The sequence below is a fragment of the Pseudophryne corroboree genome, chromosome 1 (genome assembly GCF_028390025.1).
Source record: "Pseudophryne corroboree isolate aPseCor3 chromosome 1, aPseCor3.hap2, whole genome shotgun sequence".
NCBI lineage: Eukaryota > Metazoa > Chordata > Amphibia > Anura > Myobatrachidae > Pseudophryne > Pseudophryne corroboree.
Window position 1 is genome coordinate 489,159,637 of NC_086444.1, and position 24,298 is coordinate 489,183,934.

A 24,298-nucleotide genomic window follows, 5' to 3' on the forward strand; every position below is an offset into this window, starting at 1 on the left:
AGACATAGAGAATGGGAAGCATACAGGAAATTAAAAAAAAAAAAAACATGCATGCAGAAACAGAAAGAAAGTAAGAATAAAAGAGAACAAAACATTATATGTGGAGTACATAACAAACAAATGCTGTATATGACATGCAAGAGGCATGATACAAAGAAGAACAAGTGAATGAAGTAGGAGCATTCAACAGACCTGATTTAAAGGTGAACTGTTTGAACAGTTGACTGATGTTTTTGCTAAGGTGCATGCATCAGAGTTGGAGTCCATTTGTGGAATGTAACAGCGATGTGGCAACTCAAATGCAGGCTGCCGTAAATGTTTTGGGGGCGTATCGCAGCCTGCGATAGCTGTCTGTGATAAGCAGTGGTTCTGATATGGCTTCCTACTTGAAACGGACATTCTTAGAGGTCTAAGATTCTTCATTTACATATGCAAGCAGCAAATCTGAGAAGCTGACAGTGGGTGTCTCTGTACAAAAGACGGCTACTGCAGCATTTGCATATTTTCTCAGATGCGCTGCATACAAAGACTCAGCAGGGACATGACTACCATCCATCTTTGAGTCAATCCCAATAAGTCAGGAGAATCTGATCTTGAAAACGTACAAGTTGTTTATTATTTGCAAGTATTAAAACTATTAAAATAATGTGCTCCGATTGTAAATTTTTCCAGATATTGTAAGTCACATTTTTTGACTTGTATAAAAGGCCTGCAGGCTTGTGCTTTTATATTGGTCATGGAAATCAACTGTGATATCTTATATCCTTGTATATTACAGTAGAGCACAGGGTATTCCATATTTAAAGACATAGATACATCTAATTGTGGTTCATAATACATTTAAAATTTCTTCAATTTTGTTTTAATTTACTTTACTTCTCCTTTTAACTATATTTTTCAAAAAATGTAAAGAAAAGTAAAATCTGATTGAACTGTTTCATTATTGTTATCTGGAAAATGGGTGGTATTCAGTATTCCGGCTGTTGGGATCCCGGCGCTCAGTATACCGGCGCCAGAATCCTGACACCCGGCATACCGACAACTATTCTCCCTCTTGTGGATCCATACACCCCCCTGGAGGGATAATAAATAGCAAGGGGCTCATTTGCGTTGGTCCAGCTGCCGGCATAACATACTACACCCCTGGAAAACAGTATTCAGTTGCTGAACATGACACTGACATGGCAGAGTCTCTCTATTATAACTAATACAAAAGGTGAATAGCTTCTAACACTAGGCCTATATGATAGCATGCATCTATAGCAATGAACAAGCAGCATAATATAAAACTTCAACAAGTATATATTTCATTCTACAAAAATAATGTAAATGATGTTTCAGCAAAACAAGCACCATAGTTTATTTCTAGTGTTTAATTTTAATTTAGTGACCTCTTGATTGGATGCCACTTGTCATGAACATGAACTCCCTAAAACGATCATTTTAATTAATAGTTTGCCAATTATTAGTCCACTTCATTGGCCACATGTAATTGCCTGCTGCTTGCAGCAATTGGTGATATTTTGGAAATTTAGCAGCGAGATTTAAAGAGTCAATTTTTTCAAAGGCAAAACTATCCCACAACTAATGGCCCAATTCAGATCAGATCGCAGCAGTACATTTGTTAGCAAATGGGCAAAACCATAGGGGTAATACCAAGTTGATCGCAGCAGGAAATTTTTTAGCAGTTGGGCAAAACCATGTGCACTGCAGGGGGGGCAGATATAACATTTGCAGAGAGTTAAGGTGTGTACACACGGTAAGATCTTTTCTTCTGATTCTGACTATATAGTCAGAATCGGAAGAAGAGATAGTGCAGATCGCAAGGTGACAGTCAGATCCCGATCCGATGCCGATGCGCGGCCCCGCGCGGTCGGCATCGGCCGAAAAAATAGGCTGTGCAGGCAAGTCAATCCTGACTATCTCTATAGAAGAGATAGTCAGGATTGACACTTAGCCAAAATCGCACAGAACCAGGATCGCAAGCACACTCATTATGTGCTTGCGATACTGGCTAAGTGCCGACCCGGCCCCCCGTCGCACAGTGAGAATCGGATAAGTCCGAATCTCACCGTGTGTACACGGCCTTAGATTTGGGTTGGTTATTTTGTTTCTGTGCAGGGTAAATACTGGCTGCTTTATTTTTACACTGCAATTTAGATTGCAGATTGAACACACCCCACCCAAATCTCTCTCTCTCTGCACATGTTATATCTGCCTCCACTGCAGTGCACATGGTTTTGCCCAACTGCTAACAAAGTTCCTGCTGCGATCAACTCAGAATTACCCCCCATGTGCACTGCAGGGGGGCAGATATAACATGTGCAGAGAGAGTTAGATTTTGGTGGGTTATATTGTATCTGTGCAGGGTAAATACTGGCTGCTTTTTTTTTACACTGCAAAGTAGATTTCAGTTTGAACACACCCCACCCAAATATAACTCTGCACATGTTATATTGTTATATTTGCCCCCCCCCCCCCCCCCCCCCGCAGTTCACATGGGTTTTGCCCATTTGCTAACAAATTTGCTGCTGCGATCAGGTCTGAATTAGGCCCTAAAACACCAAATACATCAGCACTATCCACAGGCTATGACATTTGGCCCTATATTTTATATATTCTAGCGCTATTCTAGCCATCTCATGAAAACTCACCTCAACAATTAAATACGGATTAATGTGTAAACCAGAAAAAATGTCTCAATGCCAAGTTGGTCGTAAATTGGGTGTAATGTATGCTTAAATAAACACTTGTAAAAGTAGCATATTTATACCTACAGTATATGTTGCTATACATTGTCAGATTCATGCAGATTGGTGCCAGTAGCATGAGCAAAGGTTACGCCAGACATAAATTACACACATAAGGTCATGTTTTAACCCTTTACTTAGCTTGCATTTATTCAGCTTCAATAAAAGCTCAAAACCATCTTTAATATATAGCAGAATCAGTTTTTTATAAAAATACTTTTGCTATCTGTGTTAATCATAATATACTGCAAATCTGTATGTACAGACGTAGCCATGCTCAGCTTTGTCGCCAAGCGTCTTATTTGTGGCAAAGCTGGCACGGCAAGTGAGCCTGCGACTATGATGCACACTTTCGTATACAAGCACACTGCCATATGAATGGATGGGTGGCATACCTAGTGGCATCTCTGTATATTAAGTTGCACCCATGGTCCTGCATGGCACGAGTTCCTGTGTGGCCGTGCCGATGGTAAGATGAGTGTGGCTACATATGTATATAGCAAATAAAAGCATGAGGATTTTATTTATATTTTGACCAAAATATTTAATCTTGCAGACTGCTGGCAAGGGACCTCAATTTTTTTCAAGTCCCTACACTTGCATATATGCTTGGCACACCATTATATTACAGCTAAATGTATTCACCTCTCAGATACAGAGGGTAACATCTATACAGGGGCTGACTTGTGAGTGACACACAACTATGCCTTTTATAACCTACATTGAAAGCAGCCATGATAGCATTAGGTCTTCAATTCTAGGGTCCTTTGAGCACCCGTCTCTCTACCTACCTCCCAGCCTGCAGCCAGTGTATGGCTATCAGCTTGCTGATTGGTCAAAGGCTGGAGCTATCCACCAATCAGAATGCTGTAGGAAAGCAAGTAGAGAGCCAGCACAGGAGCACAGGAGTGGCAAGTTATGATTTTCTAAATTGGGTGTGTAGAGGCCCCAGTACTTTGTATTTCCCAGGACCTACAATGCTGTTATGATGGCTCTGTATACAGTATGTATACAAAACAAAAAGATTTGTAGTTGGGTACACACTTGATGATATGCAGCTAATATAGTATATAGTCTAAACCGGCGGATTGGACGATATATCGTTCACATCCAATGTGTATGAAGGATATCATTAACGCTGCACGCTCCTGCGGGTCATTAACGATGTCCAATATCTTTAGATCAAGCCTTGAAATCTAAAGATATTGGACAAGACTGCATGCACCTGGATGTGGGTGGCTACCATCACTGACGAACTCGGTAACGATATTGTTTCCTTGTATATGTCCAATATAATTTGTCTTGACGATTGCGCATCTTATGCACATTGTCAAGTGTGTACCCAGTTTTACTCTCAAAACAGCTTGCAGCTGTATGTCATCAAGGGACATCAATTCTCTGCCAATTCCTACACTTGCATTTATGCCCAGCACACCATTACATTGCATTTAAATGTGCTCACCTCTCACACACAGAGGGTAACATCTGTTAAAGGGCTGACTTGTGTGCTATAGCCAACTATGCCTTTTAAAACATTTGTTGTTTAGGAAAAAATCTGCTGTGTATTCCCAAATATGAGATATATCATGATAATGAAATAATAGTGTGAATCCCAGTGCATTTTGTGTATAACAGACAACATTATGAGGAATTAGGAGGAACTGGCCTAAGTATTATCAATAGAGATGAGCGGGTCCAGTTCTCTGAGAACCGGATCCACCCGAACTTTGGGATCCGAGTCCGGCTCGGGTTTCCCGCCTTACTCAGATACCAAATCAATGCAAAGCATCATCATCCTGCTGGTGGATTCTCACGGGTTTTGGATTCTATAAAGGTTCCTGGTGATTGGCGCCATTTTCACTCCAGCTGTGGAGAGTGTACTGAATGGATGTGTTCGTCTCTGTACTGTGTTGTCTGACTGGTGTGGGACTGGTGTGCCTGAAAGGGGTGCTCTGTCTGCTGCATCAGTCCAGTGGTGCTCTGTCTGCTGCATCAGTCCAGGGGTGCTCTGTCCATACATCCAGGGGGCTCTGCCCCAGTGTTAATTAAATTAACCCAGTATAACATACAGGGACTATTATCAGTATCAGTCCAGGGGTGCTCTGTCTGCTGTATCTGAAAGGGTTCTCTGTCCATACATCCAGGGGGCTCTGTTCCAGTGTTAATTAAATTAACTCAGTAACATCCAGGGGTTGTTATGTCCTATCAGTATCAGTCCAGGTGGGCTCTGTCTGCTCTATCTGAAAAGGGTGCTCTGTCCATACATCCAGGGTGCTCTGCCCGAGTGTTAATTGAATTAACCCAGAAACATTCAGTGGCTGGTGTGTCCTATCAGTATCACTCCATGGGTGCTCTGTCTGCTGTATCTGAAATGGGTGATCTGTCTGTCCATCCAGGAGCTCCGCCACAGTGTAAAATTAAAATAATAAAATCTAAAAAGTCTAAAATATAATTAATAAAAATAATAATTTTAGAATGGTAAAGAAAAAAAATCAAATGGAAAGTTAGCTGCAGAAGCAGAGAAAGTGTGCATTCAGAATCAGAACCATCAGACATTCTTGAGGAACATTTAGGGGTGTCCAAGTCAGCTATATGTGAGCCTGACATTTCTCACACTATCCTCATAGAGAAGCATTTTTCACCCCCGTCCACCATTTCTGAAGCATCTGCACATGTGGGGAGCAGTACAACTAAATATGGTGATGATAAGGACATAATAGAAATTGAGGATTCGTGTGTGGAAGTGGAAAAGGATGAGCGGGATATGTATGTGTGATGCCTGGGCAGAAGACCAAAAAAGCCAACTGTTGCATGTGCCATTATTTTTACCCCAATCCTGTTTGTGAAAGCATTTGCTCCATTTGTGAGGCCAAAGTTAGTAGAGGTAGGAAAGTTAGCCATCTATGCACTTCCTTCATGTTACGTCGTTTGCAGCGAAGACATGAAATTTATTTTACAAGATTATAATTTAATTTACACCCTCATCATCAACATCCTCATTACTGATCGGAGATAATCTTTCTAAAAAATTATTTTGTGGGGGCCGAAATAAACCAATAATTTCAGCCACAAGTGAAATGATTGGTTTGTTAAAGTGTGCATGTCCTGTTTAATATAACAAGGGTGGGTGGGAGGGCCCAAGGACAATTCCATCTTGCACCTCTTTTCTTTGCATTATGTGCTGTTTGGAGCATTGCTGGCTGTGACAACAAACATTTGTATAGTTTATTAAACTGCCAACCTGCCTGCCACAGCAGTGCCATTCTGTTTCCCAGATGTGCCATGTTGGAAGTTTAAGTGCCACATGTTTGTGTCGCCCACTGCTGTCACTTAGCTTAGTCATCCAGTTTCCTTGGTGCAACCTTTTGGCCTAAACTGGATGAAAACAAGCTGTGAGCTGTGAGGTGGTCAAAATTGATTGGAAATTATTGGAAATTAATGTTATTGAGGTTAATAATACTGTAATTTTTATGATAAAAAAATAAAAAATAAACATCCAAAACAAAAACAGATCCAAAACTCACAAGGGCATTAGAGGGAAAACAAATACAGATCCAAAACACGAAGGAGATACAGATCCAAAACAAGATCCCAAAACCGAAGATTCCTGCGCACATCTCTAATTATCAACTGATTTATCTTGATGAGTATTTAAGGAGACTCAGGACACACAAGGAGAATCCTTGAAAAAGCTTACTCAGTAGCTCAAATGAAATGGAGATTACAAATAGCACCACTGCATAGGAAATGGGTTTGATTCCCACTATTGCCCTAACTGTGTGGGGTTTGTATATTCTCCATGTACTTGTGTGGGCTTCCTCCCATCCTCCAAAAATATGCTGATGGGCTAATTGACTCCCTACAAAAATTAACCCTAGTGTGTAAGTGTGTGTATGCAAAGCAGATTAGTTGGCCCAAGTGGTTCTTATCTCCCTTCAAATTCAATGTTTCTTCCCAACATTTTGCATATTACACTTGGGGGCATAGCCTTGCGGGAGATGGTGTGCTGAGAGACGACACAGAGGGGAGATGATGGTGTGGCTGTGAGACGTAAGGGGAGATGGTGTGGCTGAGAGACACATGGGTAGATGATGGTTTGGCTGAGAGACGCAGGGGGCACGAGTCTGGTCGAACTGCTGTTGTATGATGATTACCTTGTTAATATTCCTAAACAAGCAGGCATCTTCTGGATGATGTGATATCCTACATGAATAGTGAATACCGACTGAAGACATCGTCTTCCTAGGGAGGATACATTCCTTCAGGGGTTCCCCTTGTGAGAAACCATCATATAGGTAAGGTGTATATGGAATGTAAAGGAATGTACTCAGAGTGACGAGAAATGGGTTGCATGTCATGTTGACACGCCCCACTTTCAGCGGCCATGGCCCTTCTGGCATGTGGCCACATCCATAGTTTTCCCCGCGCATCAAAGGCGCACGTACATATTATTCACCAGCAGGGGGGGCATTCTTCATCTTGGCCAGGGCGTCAAAGACCCTAGTTATGCCTCTGCTGGCCACTCCTCTTTGGTCAGATGGGCACACTCCTTACAGCATTGTCCATGTCCCTTAGTGTGCCTCTGTGATTATATTCCAATGGTGGGCCATTCATGCCCCAGTCTGACACTGAAGAAGACACTGAGTCTATTGTTGATAGCCACTCACGAATTGTTAGAAGATGTTTTGATGAAGTCAGTCTCTCAAATGTACTAGTTAATTGATAATCAATAAATACTATTTGGATTTAATTTAATGAAACTGTGTAAACTCTGCGGAAAGCTGCATAATTGTGCCACACCACTAACTATTTTTGTTCATTGACTGTAATAACTATAAATTAATAAATGTATTTATGATGATGTCTGTGCAAAAGGGAAATTCCTGTGTTTAACCAGTATTTTTACATGTGTAAATACTAAAATGCTTGTACACAGGATCACGCATTGGCCAAAACTTCAGAATGTTTCCTGTATGTGCAATTGCAAACCATTGCCCAACAACGTGACCATTTTCATTGCGCGCGTCTCTATCTCACGCCCTCAGCCACATGTACCAATCCTAGGACTATCCAGGGTTGGACTGGTCCACAGGGGTAAAGGGGAAACCCCATGTGGACCCTACTGCCTGGGGCTCACCTCCTCCTCTAGAGATCATGTTCAAGACTGTGCACTCAAATTATACATTATTCATATGTTACATTATACTGCACAGGACTATGGTGTATTTTCTATAGTGCATTGCTGTTATTAGTCTGGTACATTATTATTATTATCATAATCCTTTATTTACATGATGCCACAAAAGATCTGCAGTGCCCCATTACCGGATACATAAACAAATAAGCAAAACAACAAATCAGTGACTTGCAGTTCAAGACACTGTAGGAAAAGTACAGGGTATATAAACATAACTACATCAGTAGACGACACTGAAATAAGTATCAGGGTGGCAGAAAGCTGAGGGATTTGGTGCCATTGATGGAAGTATGAAGTAGAAGATGGTTTAAGTAAGAGAAGGAAAATCACATGAGGGAAGAGGGCTCTGCTTGTAAGAGCTTACATTCATGCATGCACTAGCAATATTTACTGTATATATTTATCAAGGGGCCCAAACCATGCACTCTCTAATGGGTAGTAAACCCCTGGAGACTAGCCACACCTCTAAATATCGATCCCTACAAATGCATTCCCCTGGTGGGCCCTTCATGCCCCAGTCTGACACCGGGCCTATCTGGTACACCACAACTAGGGAACAAAAGCACTAGGAGCCGGCATTGGAACATGGATTTTTCTAGTTTCTTCTCATATTCAAATTAGAAATGTGCAGATCTCCATAAATAGTAACATAGTAACATGGTTAATGATGTTGAAAAAAGACAAATTGTCCATCAAGTTCAACCTGTATTATAACTCTTACACTATTCTTACACTACACTATTTAGTTCTACTATAGTCACCCCGATGAAGTTGTATTTTAAGACAAAATAACAACTATAATTCATGCTGTTTCTAAAATACATCCATTTTAAATGCTATATCCTTGGATACCATGTTCAGTTAGAAATTTGTCTAATCCATTTTCAAACATATTGACTGAGTCCACCATTACTATATTCTCTGGCAGAGAATTCCAAATCCTTACTGCCCTTACTGTGAAGAACCCTTTCCTTCGTTGGGTATGACATTTTCTCTCCTAGAGATCTCTCAATTAACAAATCACCTGATAACTCCATGTATTGTCCCTTTATATATTTGTAAATATTAATAATGTCTCCTCTTAGACGCCTCTTTTCTAGTGTAAACATACCTAACCTATTAAGTCTTTCCTCATAATCCAGTTCCTCTAACTTCTTAATCAGTTTTGTAGCACGCCTCTGAACACTTCAAGTTCTAAGATATCTTTTTTTGTAGTATGGCGTTCAGAACTGTACACAATATTCAAGGTGTGGCCGTACAAGTGATTTATACAGAGGTAGGATTACACTCTCATTCCCCATTTTATGCATGCTAACACCTTATTTGCCTTAGATGCTGCACTTTGACATTGGGTACTACTACTAAGTCTATTATATTAATAGTCCCAAAGTGCATAACTTAAATTTTTTTTATCTCATTCTCCATTTATCTGCCCAAACTTCCAGTTTAAATAAGTTATTCTGTAGTAACTCAACATCAATGTCTGAAATAATTACTTTACACAGTTTCAGATCATCTGCAAAAAAATGACACTGTGCTGTCCAGACCTATTCCTAGGTAATTAATAAATATGTTGAATAGTAGTGGCTGGAGTATGGACCCTTGAGGTATTCCACTGAATACTGAGGACCTGTTGGAAAACATACCATTTACCACCTCTCACTGTTCCCTGTTATGCAGCCAATTACTTACCCAAGTACAAATACTGTTTCCTAAACCTAGCTCTCTTAATTTGAAAATCAGTCTCATGTGTGGCACTGTGTTGAAGAATTTAGCAAAATCTAAATAGATTACATCCACTACATTTCCCCGGTCGATATTATCACTCACTTTCTCATAGAAGCTAATTAAGTTAGTTTGACATGACCTATCCTTCACAAACCATGCTGGTTCCTATTAATAACTTTGGAGGTATCCAAGGACTCCTGTATGCTATTCAATATTTTCCCCACAATAGATGTCAAACTTACTGGTCTATAGTCACCAGGGTGAGTTTTAATTCCCTTTTAAATATTGGGACTACCTCTATTATATGCCAGTCCTTTGGTACCATGCCTGATGTAACTGAATCATAGAAAATCAAATATAGAGGCCTTGCTAGTTCATAGTTTAGTTTCATAAGAACCCTTGGGTGAAGTTCATCTCGACCAGAAGATTTAGTAATCTTAATTTTGCTTAGTTTCTCCAGGACTACTTCCTCACTTAAACGAGTACTAAGCAACGGGATATTGTCATTAATTTTGTTAAGCACGACTCCCACCATTTGGTCCTCTCTAGTAGAAACTGATGAAAAAAAATTGTTCGAATCCAACCAAATTTTGTGGATCCAAACCGTACCAAAACCCGGTCTGGATGTTCCCGCAGTTAGAAATTCAAGTTTTAATTCCGAATTTTGGGTTTTGGATTTCAAAATGTAATTTAATTTTTATCTGTTTTATCAATTTTATTGTTTTTTTTTATCAATGATTATCAATTTTTTAATTGATTTTAAACTGAACCAAAATCCGAATCTGAACTGAAACACTTGATTGTGGTTTTGCAAGCTTCAACCAAAACATTTAGGTCCACGCACATCTCTAATTCAAACATAAATATTTTCAATTTAAGCAGTTTTAAACTTACATATTCAACATAAATCTGTATATATGAAGATACTGTTTGCTGCTATATTATTGTTAATGTTGTTCTCATGTTGTATGTGAGGTTTTGCTTCCTAATATAATAGTTATTTGTAACATGCTGCTTTAGGTCATCACAAAGCTTAAATAATGCATAATATGTATGGCATGTAATAAAGTTTACGTTAACAGTTGGTATTTTATGAGTAAACCTCTTTGGTTTGCAGAAGTGAAATGTATTATTTTTAATTGTTTGTTTTATTAGGAATAAGTCAAAAACACAATGATTAATTTTATGATGCTGAATGTCATATGAGAAAACGTGATAAGTGCACATATGAGAAAACGTGATAAGTGCAATAAAGTCTTAAACAAACGTAAAAAACCCACTGTGGTGAATTAATAGGGTTTACATTTTAGTGAGGCAAGCCAGAGCAGTTTTGTGTGTTTAAAGCTGCGCTGTCAAATGAAAGAACAAACAACACATAGAATGAATAAATGCTAAAACAAAAAGAAAATATGAAATGCTGGGTTTATTTAATATCTGGCAAAATATTCATTTACACTAGGAAATGGTCATGTGTTGACATTGAATTTATTATGTTATTAATATTTGAGTTGAATTTAATGTGAAATATAGTTGGTGATATTTGTTGACTACAGTGATATTTTACATTTCTTCCCTGGTAGAATGGAAGGTACAGTAGTAGTCAGTTTAACACATGTTCTGCTGTACAACTTTTATTCTAAATCATAAAAACGTGTACACAGGAATCATTGTAAACTTATGTAACTTTAACCCACATTATACTGTAATTTGGAAGAAGAGGTTTTGGGAAAATATGCTAATGACGCAGCTGCTATTTGTACTCAGATGTCCACCAGCAGTGTCTCTCTTCTGCCACTTGTGTACAAAGACGCACCACATTGGTCACACCATTGCACAATAGGGTTGCTCAGAATATCCCTTGCTACTAAGCCCCTGGAGCCTATGTTAATGCATAGCACGCTGAGATAGCCCCAAAATGGTTACTACACCACCATTAACTCCCCCAAATGCTCACTGACTGTCAAACAAACTTATTCCAAATTCACACTGCAACCACCATCGCAACAGCACGGGGACACATGTGTACTGCGACTCAGATGCATGCGCAGTACAACAATAATCGGTCAACTCCATTGCAAACACTTTGGGGGATATTCATTTGTTTGAAATGTCAGTTGGGTGTCTGTTTTGTCCTGTCTATTAGATATGAAAAAAAGACATCCAACTGACTTTTCAAACAATTGAATACACCCCATTGTATTTAGCTTTTAATCATGTTCACAGTTAGCAGTGGCAGACCATGAATCACTGGCATCCCGACTAGAATCACAATCCTGGCGCCAGAATTCCAACCGCTGGGATCCCGAATGGCTGTTTGCCGGGCCGCTGCAGAGCTAAGCCCCCGAGTGGGGGGGAAGGGTGGCTTAGGTTTAGGCTGCAGGAAGGGGGGGGTAGGTTTATGCTGCGGGGAGGGGGGGGTAGGGTTAGGCACCACTGAGAAAGGTTAGGCTGCAGGGGGTGAAATGTTAAGTTTCAGCTGCGGGAAGGGAGGGCTAGGATTAGGGGGACCTTGGAGTAAGATAGTATACTTACCTTACCCCTGTCAAGATTCTCACCATTAAGATGCCATGGTCGGTATTCTGACCGCAGACATCCCAACCCTTGGTAGGTACACTGTATATAAGCACTTGCACAAAGCACTGTAGACTTAGAATTGAGAACTATGCTTATAATGCTAACTGAATATATTGAGTACACAGCAGGCATGAGGTTTCCTGTAAAGATATTCTTTCTTAGTGACAATATTTAAAATCACATGGTCATAAGTTGGGAATATGAATAGAGAAGTGCTGATTGGCTGAGATTGTGATAACAGTTACTACGGGGGTGCCTGCTCTCAACCAACCAGTGGTTCCCCCATTTATTTCAATGGCAGTGTCAGCGAGTGACCTTTTATTTCATGTTGGCACTGTGCCTGTGTGGTGGGTCCGTTCCTTTTTTTATTTTACATATTATTTTGGATTTTACCACATGTTCAAGTACTATGGTTATTTTTAGAGATGACCAGGTCAGATTACCTTGAATCCGAGCCCCTCCCTCACTACCACTCCCCCCCTTCCCCCCTGAATTTCCGTTTTTTGAGTAAATGTGAGCCCTCGTTTTCCAGCCAGACTCAAGATTTCAAATCAAGGCAGAACATCATCCTTCGAGCAATGGATTCTCGTTGGCTTTGGATTATTTATGAGGACCACAAAGCGGTGACATGGCACTATTTCACTCCAGTCATGCTGCTGTGTTATGCACTGTGCTCTGCTGTGTGAATCAAGGATGTACAGTCAGGGGAGGCAGGAGAGGCAGTGCCTCCTCTGTCATTAATGATTAAAATATTCTGTGTCATAAGTATCTCCTTTATATTAATTTAATAATTTTTACTGTTAAAATGGGTTTGGGAGGCACTGACAGTGGTGCCTCCCGTTGTCAATGTCAAAGAGGACGTAGTGTGGGGCAGGGCCATGCCACGGGCTGTAAAAGCCCATTGAAAATCTATTGCAAAGCGGCACCTACTAAAGTGCCGCCTTGATACAGGGACTTGCTTTCAACCCATGAAAGCACGCCCCTGTCAGTGAGGCAAGATATAATTGGCTAGCGGATCCATCACTGGATCCGCTGTCATCACAGTGTGGGTGCAGGCAAATGCGGCTGGGACGCGGCAGAGGTGTGGGCATCAGAGGCGGTGGAGGCGATAGCATTAGCAGCAGGCAGGGATCCAAGATACCTGCCTGCCATTCTGCAGAGTTTGGCAGCGGAGCTGTAACAATTTAAAAAATGGCTCCTCAGCGCCATATTTGAAAGTCAAGGCATTATGACCAAGATCAGCCTTTAGTAAGTTTACCCCTTGGGGTCCTACACAACTTTCCATGAGAGTACATCTTGTAAATACAATCTATAGGGAATGGAGCTCTCCCCCCAGACTTCTATACATGGGGGTTTCTGATTCCCCCCCCCCCCCCAAAGCATCAGTATAGCATATACCCACAGGAAGATAACCCAAAGTATCAGACTAGAAAATTGTGAAGTCAAAAGCAAAAACTTGGCTTGAGATTTAAATGCATAGTGTAATAAAAATAAGGCTAAGATCTTTGCTTCACAAGTGAAGCATATTATATATTTTACACTTAGACTTTTATAATCCTTTTGTATGTCTTTAAGCTTGAGTGGATACGGTTTATTCACTTAAATAGACATGCATTAAGTTTGATTAAGAAATGAGTAAACAGTGAAGTTCCATAACTTTCAATTATTTTGCGTATCTATTCTATTGACAAGCAGGTGACACTGTCAAGAGTTGTTGATGGCATCTTTGGTATAACATGACGTGTGGGCCTGATTCAGAGGTTGAGGTGGACACAATGCTGATGATTGCTCAGTTCAGCAATTCATTTGTTTAATGTATGCAACATTGTGTTGCTCAGAGTTTTCATGGTGCGTCCAATGTGTGATTGATGTTACATCTTTGTACACAAGCAGCAGATCTGAGACGCCATCATTGAGCATATCTGTATAAACCCCTATAGTGTCTTTAGCATATTTTTGCAGATGCGCTGTGCATGCGATCATGATCTGAATCAGGCCCTCTGTGTGTACCAGTAGAGCAGGGCCGGCTCCAGGCATGTTCGACTGGAGCAGCTGCGCAGGGCGCTGGCTAATTAAGGGCGGCTGGCAATTTCAAATATGGTGCTGGCCGTCAGCCAATCAAAGCTTGCGGATCGGCAGCGGCGGCTCCTGGTTGGCTGCCGGGCCACAAGCTCTGATTGGATCAAGGACTGGTGCCATTTTTGAGATGACCGGCGCCGGAGAGAGAGCAGCGCCGCAGACATCGTGGTGGGTGGGTGAGTCCGGTCCGGGAGTTGAGGGCGGGACGGGTGTAATACAGCAGCTCGAGACGCTTGTCCCTGCTGCCGTAGCTCTCTGCATATAGCTGAGGTGCCAGAAGCGAAGCTCCCAGACCTCAGCATTCAGCACACATCCCCGCCTCACTTGGATCCAGTTATCTGGCACTGGGGGCATTTATGTATCTGGTAGCATTGTGGGGGCATTTGTGTATCTGGCAGTAGTGTGGGGGCATTTATGTATCTGACAGCGCCGTGGGGGCATTTATGTATCTGGCAGCACTGCTGGGGGCATTTATGTATCTGGCAGCACTGCTGGGGACATATAGAGTTGTTCGCTCGCTAGCTGCTTTTAGCAGCATTGCACACGCTAAGCCGCCGCCTACTGGGAGTGTATCTTAGCATAGCAGAATTGCGAACGAAAGATTAGCAGAATTGCGAATAGAAATTTCTTAGCAGTTTCTGAGTAGCTCCAGACTTACTCCTACACTGCGATCAGTTCAGTCAGTTTCGTTCCTGGTTTGACGTCACAAACACACCCAGCGTTCGCCCAGCCACTCCCCCATTTCTCCAGCCACTCCCGCGTTTTTCCCAGAAACGGCAGCGTTTTTTCGCACACACCCATAAAACGGCCAGTTTCCGCCCAGAAACACCCACTTCCTGTCAATCACACTACGATCACCAGAACGATGAAAAAACTTCGTTAGGCCGTGAGTAAATTACCAAACTTTTGTGCAGATTTACTTGGCGCAGGCGCATTGCGAAAATTGCGCATGCGCAGTTTGCAACTAATCGCTCCGTTGCGAAAAACTCTAACGAGCAAACAACTCGGAATGACCCCCATAATGTGTACCTGGCAGTGCTGCTGGGGCATATAATGTGTATCTGGCTGCACTGCTGGGGCATATAATGTGTATCTGGCAGCACTGCTGGGGCATATAATGTGTATCTGGCAGCACTGCTGGGGGCATATAACGTGTATCTGGCAGCACTACTGGGGGCATATAATTTGTATCTCTCATGGCACTGCTGGGGACATATTGTGTATCTGGCACTGCACTATAGGGGGCATATGTCTGACACTATACTGAGGACATTATATGTAAGGAACACTATTGTGGGCGTTATATGTAAGGCTGCTAATTGTGTGTGTAGAGGGTGTGTGAAAATAAATATATATTTAGAGTTTGATATTATAAAGTTGTGAGGCCACGCCCACTTTCTCAGGATGCTAGTAGGCCTGGAGCCGGTCCTGCAGTAGAGATCATCAATAGCACAATTCCAGTGCCACCACCAAACTGCATAGCTGACAACTGGCAGGAGGAAACCATGGACTCATCCTGTTATCAGCATACCTTAAAGCAGGGGTGTCCAACCTTTCACCTTCCCTGGGCCACATTAGAAGATGAAAATTTGGTTTGGGCCGCACATAAAATAAAATAACAGTAACGATACCTGAATGAGAGACAGATTACTTACCTACATCCCACGCCGATCACGTCCACTTGTCCAGTAGAATCCAAAAGGGTCGGTACCTATAAAAATGAAAATTATACTTACAAACGAATGAATGAATATTATGCCCTCACTGACGCGGGAAGACGTTCGCCCCTTGTAGTTGTGCCCCTGTAGCTGCGCCCCTTGTACTGTGCCCCTTGTAGTTGTGCCCCTGTAGCTGTGCCCCTTGTACTGTGCCCCTTGTAGCTGTGCCCCTGTAGCTGCGTCCCTTGTAGTTGTGCCCCTGTAGCTGCGCCCCTTGTAGCTGTGCCACTATAGCTGCGCCCCTTGTAGTTGTTCCCCTGTAGCTGCGCCCCTTGTAGCGGTGCCCCTGTAGCTGCACCCCTTGTAGTTGTGCCCCTGTAGCTGCCCCCTTGTACTGTGCCCCTTGTAGTTGTGCCCCTGTAGCTGCACCCCTTGTAGTTGTGCCCCTGTAGCTGCGCCCCTTGTACTGTGCCCCTTGTAGTTGTGCCCCTGTAGCTGCCCCCTTGTACTGTGCCCCTTGTAGTTGTGGCCCTGTAGCTGCCCCCTTGTACTGTGCCCCTTGTAGTTGTGGCCCTGTAGCTGCCCCTTGTACTGTGCCCCTTGTAGTTGTGGCCCTGTAGCTGCCCCCTTGTACTGTGCCCCTTGTAGCTGCCCCCTTGTACTGTGCCCCTTGTAGTTGTGGCCCTGTAGCTGCCCCCTTGTACTGTGCCCCTTGTAGCTGCCCCCTTGTACTGTGCCCCTTGTAGTTGTGGCCCTGTAGCTGCCCCCTTGTACTGTGCCCCTTGTAGTTGTGGCCCTGTAGCTGCCCCCTTGTACTGTGCCCCTTGCAGTTGTGGCCCTGTAGCTGCCTCCTTGTACTGTGCCCCTTGTAGTTGTGGCCCTGTAGCTGCCCCCTTGTACTGTGCCCCTTGTAGCTGCCCCCTTGTACTGTGCCCCTTGTAGTTGTGGCCCTGTAGCTGCCTCCTTGTACTGTGCCCCTTGTAGCTGCCCCCTTGTACTGTGCCCCTTGTAGCTGCCCCCTTGTACTGTGCCCCTTGTAGTTGTGGCCCTGTAGCTGCCCCCTTGTACTGTGCCCCTTTTAGCTGCCCCCTTGTACTGTGCCCCTTGTAGTTGTGCCCCTGTAGCTGCGCCCCTTGTACTGTGCCCCTTGTAGCTTTGCCCCTGTAGCTGCATCCCTTGTAGTTGTGCCCCTGTAGCTGCGCCCCTTGTAGCTGTGCCACTATAGCTGCGCCCCTTGTAGTTGTGACCCTGTAGCTGCGCCCCTTGTACTGTGCCCCTTGTAGTTGTGCCCCTTGTACTGTGCCCCTTGTACTGTGCCCCTTGTAGCTGTGCCCCTGTAGCTGCGTCCCTTGTAGTTGTGCCCCTGTAGCTGCACCCCTTGTAGCTGTGCCACTATAGCTGCGCCCCTTGTAGTTGTTCCCCTGTAGCTGCGCCCCTTGTAGCGGTGCCCCTGTAGCTGCACCCCTTGTAGTTGTGCCCCTGTAGCTGCCCCCTTGTACTGTGCCCCTTGTAGTTGTGCCCCTGTAGCTGCGCCCCTTGTAGTTGTGCCCCTGTAGCTGCGCCCCTTGTACTGTGCCCCTTGTAGTTGTGCCCCTGTAGCTGCCCCCTTGTACTGTGCCCCTTGTAGTTGTGGCCCTGTAGCACTAGCTGCCCCCTTGTACTGTGCCCCTTGTAGTTGTGGCCCTGTAGCTGCCCCCTTGTACTGTGCCCCTTGTAGTTGTGGCCCTGTAGCTGCCTCCTTGTACTGTGCCCCTTGTAGTTGTGGCCCTGTAGCTGCCCCCTTGTACTGTGCCCCTTGTAGCTGCCCCCTTGTACTGTGCCCCTTGTAGTTGTGGCCCTGTAGATGCCCCCTTGTACTGTGCCCCTTGTAGCTGCCCCCTTGTACTGTGCCCCTTTTAGCTGTCCCCTTGTACTGTGCCCCTTGTAGTTGTGGCCCTGTAGCTGCCCCCTTGTACTGTGCCCCTTGTAGTTGTGGCCCTGTAGCACTAGCTGCCCCCTTGTACTGTGCCCCTTGTAGTTGTGGCCCTGTAGCTGCCCCCTTGTACTGTGCCCCTTGTAGTTGTGGCCCTGTAGCTGCCTCCTTGTACTGTGCCCCTTGTAGTTGTGGCCCTGTAGCTGCCCCCTTGTACTGTGCCCCTTGTAGCTGCCCCCTTGTACTGTGCCCCTTGTAGTTGTGGCCCTGTAGATGCCCCCTTGTACTGTGCCCCTTGTAGCTGCCCCCTTGTACTGTGCCCCTTTTAGCTGTCCCCTTGTACTGTGCCCCTTGTAGTTGTGGCCCTGTAGCTGCCCCCTTGTACTGTGCCCCTTGTAGCTGCGCCCTTGTACTGTGCCCCTTGTAGCTGTAAAAAAAAACACACACACACACAGACACATACTTACCGCTCCTGCAGCGCTGCCTCCGTCTCCGTCCGCCGCTCCTCTCTGCTGTACTACGGGAGGGACGTCTGTACAGGACACTGTACAGCGGCGCAGGCCGCGGCCACGGACTTCAGATCTTGATTTCCCACCCCCCCTTCCCCGGACACTGTACAGCGGCGCAGGACTTCAGATCTTGATTTCCCCCTCCCCCCCCGGGACACTGTACAGCGGCGCGGCCACGGACAGACACCCACCCCCGGCTCACTTACGTGTTCTTGTACAACCAACTTCTCCGCTGGGCTCCTCTACTCTCGCGCTGCTCAGTCACGTGTGCCGCTATGCAGCGGAGGAGGGCTACACTGTGACTGACAGCGGAGAGGTCGTGAGCTGGTGCTGGTCCCAGCAGCAGCAATCCAATCAGGATGTGCTGACAGCCTGCTGGGGCCGGCTCAGCCTCACATGTGGTGTCCGTACTCGAAAAAAAAAAAAAAAAACCTCTGCTGCAGCGCTGCTCCTGGGCCGCATTACTAGCCGACTTGGGCCGCATGCGGCCCGCGGGCCGCGGGTTGGACAAGCCTGCCTTAAAGCATGAATTAACAGGAACTGGGATGTCTTCCAGTGCCCAGAATTCGTGCTACACAGCACATTACAACATCCACGTTCCTCAAAAGCTTTCAGATAAGATGGAGATGAATTGTACAAATCATCATGCAGGGAAAAAATCTATTGATTTATTAGCTATTGATTTCACTTACAAAAGATAAATGAAAACAGCATATCTTAAGTCACGTAATCTAGTCCAATAGAAAGAAACATGATACAACTAGCTATTATGGACCTGCAATCTATCTTGGATTACATTTTTAGTGTATGTACTATGGGGGTCATTCTGAGTTGTTCGCTCGTTGCCGATTTTCGCAACGGAGCGATTAAGGCAAAAATGCGCATGCGCATGGTTCGCAGTGCGCATGCGGTTAGTATTTTAACACAAAACTTAGTAGATTTACTAATGCCCGAACTAAGATTTTTCCTCGTTGAAGTGATCGTAGTGTGATTGACAGGAAGTGGGTGTTTCTGGGCAGAAACTGGACGTTTTCTGGGAGTGTGCGGAAAAACGCAGGCGTGTCAGGATAAAACGCAGGAGTGTCTGGAGAAACGGGGGAGTGGCTGGCTGGACGCTGGGCGTGTGTGTGACGTCAAACCAGGAACGAAACTGACTGAACTGATCGCTATTTGTGAGTAAGTCTCAAGCTACTGCGAAACTGCTAAGAAATTTCTTTTCGCTATTCTGCAAATCTTTCGTTCGCAATTCTGCTAAGCTAAGATACACTCCCAGAGGGCGGCGGCTTAGCGTGTGCAATGCTGCGCAGTGGCGCACCCAGGGGGGGTTTCCGAGCACCCAGAAACCCCCCTCCACTAAAAAAAAAAAATAATATTTTTTTTTTTTTTTTTTAGCTGCATGAGTATTATTAATGGCTGTCTAGCGTCCTCTGCAGCCTGCTGTCTTCCTGGTGGCACTTGTAAGTGCAATACAAGTTTACTTTATTTTAATTATAGTACATATATATATCCATGTGCATACATACATACACATGTATATACATACGTACATATAAACACACACACACACACACACACACACACACACACACACACACACACACACACACACACACACACATGATAGATAGATATATATATATATACATGTGTGTATATATATATATGTACTGTATGTGTGTGTACACATATATATATATATATATATATGTATGCATGTTTAATATGCTATGTATATGTGTATATGTATGTGTGTGTGTGTGTATATATATATATATATATATATATGTGTGTGTATATATATATATATATATATATATATATACACACACACACAGACACACTAGTTTTACGGACCCAGCATATACTGGGTCACCTCAGTCCCCACCCCCGTGATTGGCTCCGCCCAGTTCTGGAAACCCCCCCATGCAAATCCTGCATTTGCCACTGCTGCTAAAAGCAGCTAGCGAGCGAACAACTCAGAATCACCCCCTGTGTCCTATGTCAGCAAATCTTAGCAACAAAAAATAAGAATAGTATAATACATTTATACTATACAAAAAACAACAAAAAATGATATTCAGAAATTATGCTATCTGTTTCAAGTAAACAGGACTTTAAAAAAAAAACATTAAGCACTTAAGCCTTTTTTCTCCTGTATTAACAAACAACATCTGTATAATGGTCACTTCCCAAGATCAATAGGATATCCATGTTATTAGACACAGTAGAAGATCAATAGAATCTTGCGGATTCCTGGAAATGTGTATTGTAGATTGTTTTATGTAATACACACTAGAGATGAGCGGGTTCGGTTTCTCTGAATCCGAACCCGCCAGAACTTCATGTTTTTTTTCACGGGTCCGAGCGACTCGGATCTTCCCGCCTTGCTCGGTTAACCCGAGCGCGCCCGAACATCATCATGACGCTGTCGGATTCTCGCGAGGCTCGGATTCTATCGCGAGACTCGGATTCTATATAAGGAGCCGCGCATCGCCGCCATTTTCACACGTGCATTGAGATTGATAGGGAGAGGACGTGGCTGGCGTCCTCTCCGTTTAGAATAGATTAGAGAGACACTTGATTTACTAATTTTGGGGAGCATTAGGAGTACTCAGTACAGTGCAGAGTTTTGCTGATAGTGACCACCAGTTTTATTTATAATCCGTTCTCTGCCTGAAAAAAGCGATACACAGCACACAGTGACTCAGTCACATACCATATCTGTGTGCACTGCTCAGGCTCAGGCCAGTGTGCTGCATCATCTATTATCTATATATAATATTATATATATCTGTCTGACTGCTCAGCTCACACAGCTTATAATTGTGGGGGAGACTGGGGAGCACTACTGCAGTGCCAGTTATAGGTTATAGCAGGAGCCAGGAGTACATAATATATTATATAGTGAGTGACCACCAGACACACAGTGCAGTTTATTTAATATATCCGTTCTCTGCCTGAAAAAAGCGATACACACAGTGACTCAGTCAGTCACATACCATATCTGTGTGCACTGCTCAGGCTCAGGCCAGTGTGCTGCATCATCTATATATATTATATATCTGTCTGACTGCTCAGCTCACACAGCTTATAATTGTGGGGGAGACTGGGGAGCACTACTGCAGTGCCAGTTATAGGTTATAGCAGGAGCCAGGAGTACATAATATTATAGTAAAATTAAACAGTGCACACTTTTGCTGCAGGAGTGCCACTGCCAGTGTGAATAGTGACCAGTGACCTGACCACCAGTATATATAATATTAGTAGTATACTATCTCTTTATCAACCAGTCTATATTAGCAGCAGACACAGTACAGTGCGGTAGTTCACGGCTGTGGCTACCTCTGTGTCGGCACTCGGCAGCCCGTCCATAATTGTATATACCACCTAACCGTGGTTTTTTTTTCTTTCTTTATACATACATACTAGTTACGAGTATACTATCTCTTTATCAACCAGTCTATATTAGCAGCAGACACAGTACAGTGCGGTAGTTCACGGCTGTGGCTACCTCTGTGTCGGCACTCGGCAGCCCGTCCATAATTGTATATACCACCTAACCGTGGTTTTTTTTTCTTTCTTTATACATACATACTAGTTACGAGTATACTATCTCTTTATCAACCAGTCTATATATTAGCAGCAGACACAGTACAGTGCGGTAGTTCACGGCTGTGGCTACCTCTGTGTCGGCACTCGGCAGCCCGTCCATAATTGTATATACCACCTAACCGTGGTTTTTTTTTCTTTCTTTATACATACATACTAGTTACGAGTATACTATCTCTTTATCAACCAGTCTATATATTAGCAGCAGACACAGTACAGTGCGGTAGTTCACGGCTGTGGCTACCTCTGTGTCGGCACTCGGCAGCCCGTCCATAATTGTATATACCACCTAACCGTGGTTTTTTTTTCTTTCTTTATACATACATACTAGTTACGAGTATACTATCTCTTTATCAACCAGTCTATATTAGCAGCAGACACAGTACAGTGCGGTAGTTCACGGCTGTGGCTACCTCTGTGTCGGCACTCGGCAGCCCGTCCATAATTGTATATACCACCTAACCGTGGTTTTTTTTTCTTTCTTTATACATACATACTAGTTACGAGTATACTATCTCTTTATCAACCAGTCTATATATTAGCAGCAGACACAGTACAGTGCGGTAGTTCACGGCTGTGGCTACCTCTGTGTCGGCACTCGGCAGCCCGTCCATAATTGTATATACCACCTAACCGTGGTTTTTTTTTCTTTCTTTATACATACATACTAGTTACGAGTATACTATATCTTTATCAACCAGTCTATATTAGCAGCAGACACAGTACAGTGCGGTAGTTCACGGCTGTGGCTACCTCTGTGTCGGCACTCGGCAGCCCGTCCATAATTGTATATACCACCTAACCGTGGTTTTTTTTTCTTTCTTTATACATACATACTAGTTACGAGTATACTATCTCTTTATCAACCAGTCTATATTAGCAGCAGACACAGTACAGTGCGGTAGTTCACGGCTGTGGCTACCTCTGTGTCGGCACTCGGCAGCCCGTCCATAATTGTATACTAGTATCCAATCCATCCATCTCCATTGTTTACCTGAGGTGCCTTTTAGTTGTGCCTATTAAAATATGGAGAACAAAAATGTTGAGGTTCCAAAATTAGGGAAAGATCAAGATCCACTTCCACCTCGTGCTGAAGCTGCTGCCACTAGTCATGGCCGAGACGATGAAATGCCAGCAACGTCGTCTGCCAAGGCCGATGCCCAATGTCATAGTACAGAGCATGTCAAATCCAAAACACCAAATATCAGTAAAAAAAGGACTCCAAAACCTAAAATAAAATTGTCGGAGGAGAAGCGTAAACTTGCCAATATGCCATTTACCACACGGAGTGGCAAGGAACGGCTGAGGCCCTGGCCTATGTTCATGGCTAGTGGTTCAGCTTCACATGAGGATGGAAGCACTCAGCCTCTCGCTAGAAAAATGAAAAGACTCAAGCTGGCAAAAGCAGCACAGCAAAGAACTGTGCATTCTTCGAAATCCCAAATCCACAAGGAGAGTCCAATTGTGTCGGTTGCGATGCCTGACCTTCCCAACACTGGACGTGAAGAGCATGCGCCTTCCACCATTTGCACGCCCCCTGCAAGTGCTGGAAGGAGCACCCGCAGTCCAGTTCCTGATAGTCAGATTGAAGATGTCAGTGTTGAAGTACACCAGGATGAGGAGGATATGGGTGTTGCTGGCGCTGGGGAGGAAATTGACCAGGAGGATTCTGATGGTGAGGTGGTTTGTTTAAGTCAGGCACCCGGGGAGACACCTGTTGTCCGTGGGAGGAATATGGCCGTTGACATGCCAGGTGAAAATACCAAAAAAATCAGCTCTTCGGTGTGGAGGTATTTCACCAGAAATGCGGACAACAGGTGTCAAGCCGTGTGTTCCCTTTGTCAAGCTGTAATAAGTAGGGGTAAGGACGTTAACCACCTCGGAACATCCTCCCTTATACGTCACCTGCAGCGCATTCATAATAAGTCAGTGACAAGTTCAAAAACTTTGGGTGACAGCGGAAGCAGTCCACTGACCAGTAAATCCCTTCCTCTTGTAACCAAGCTCACGCAAACCACCCCACCAACTCCCTCAGTGTCAATTTCCTCCTTCCCCAGGAATGCCAATAGTCCTGCAGGCCATGTCACTGGCAATTCTGACGAGTCCTCTCCTGCCTGGGATTCCTGCGATGCATCCTTGCGTGTAACGCCTACTGCTGCTGGCGCTGCTGTTGTTGCCGCTGGGAGTCGATGGTCATCCCAGAGGGGAAGTCGTAAGCCCACTTGTACTACTTCCAGTAAGCAATTGACTGTTCAACAGTCCTTTGCGAGGAAGATGAAATA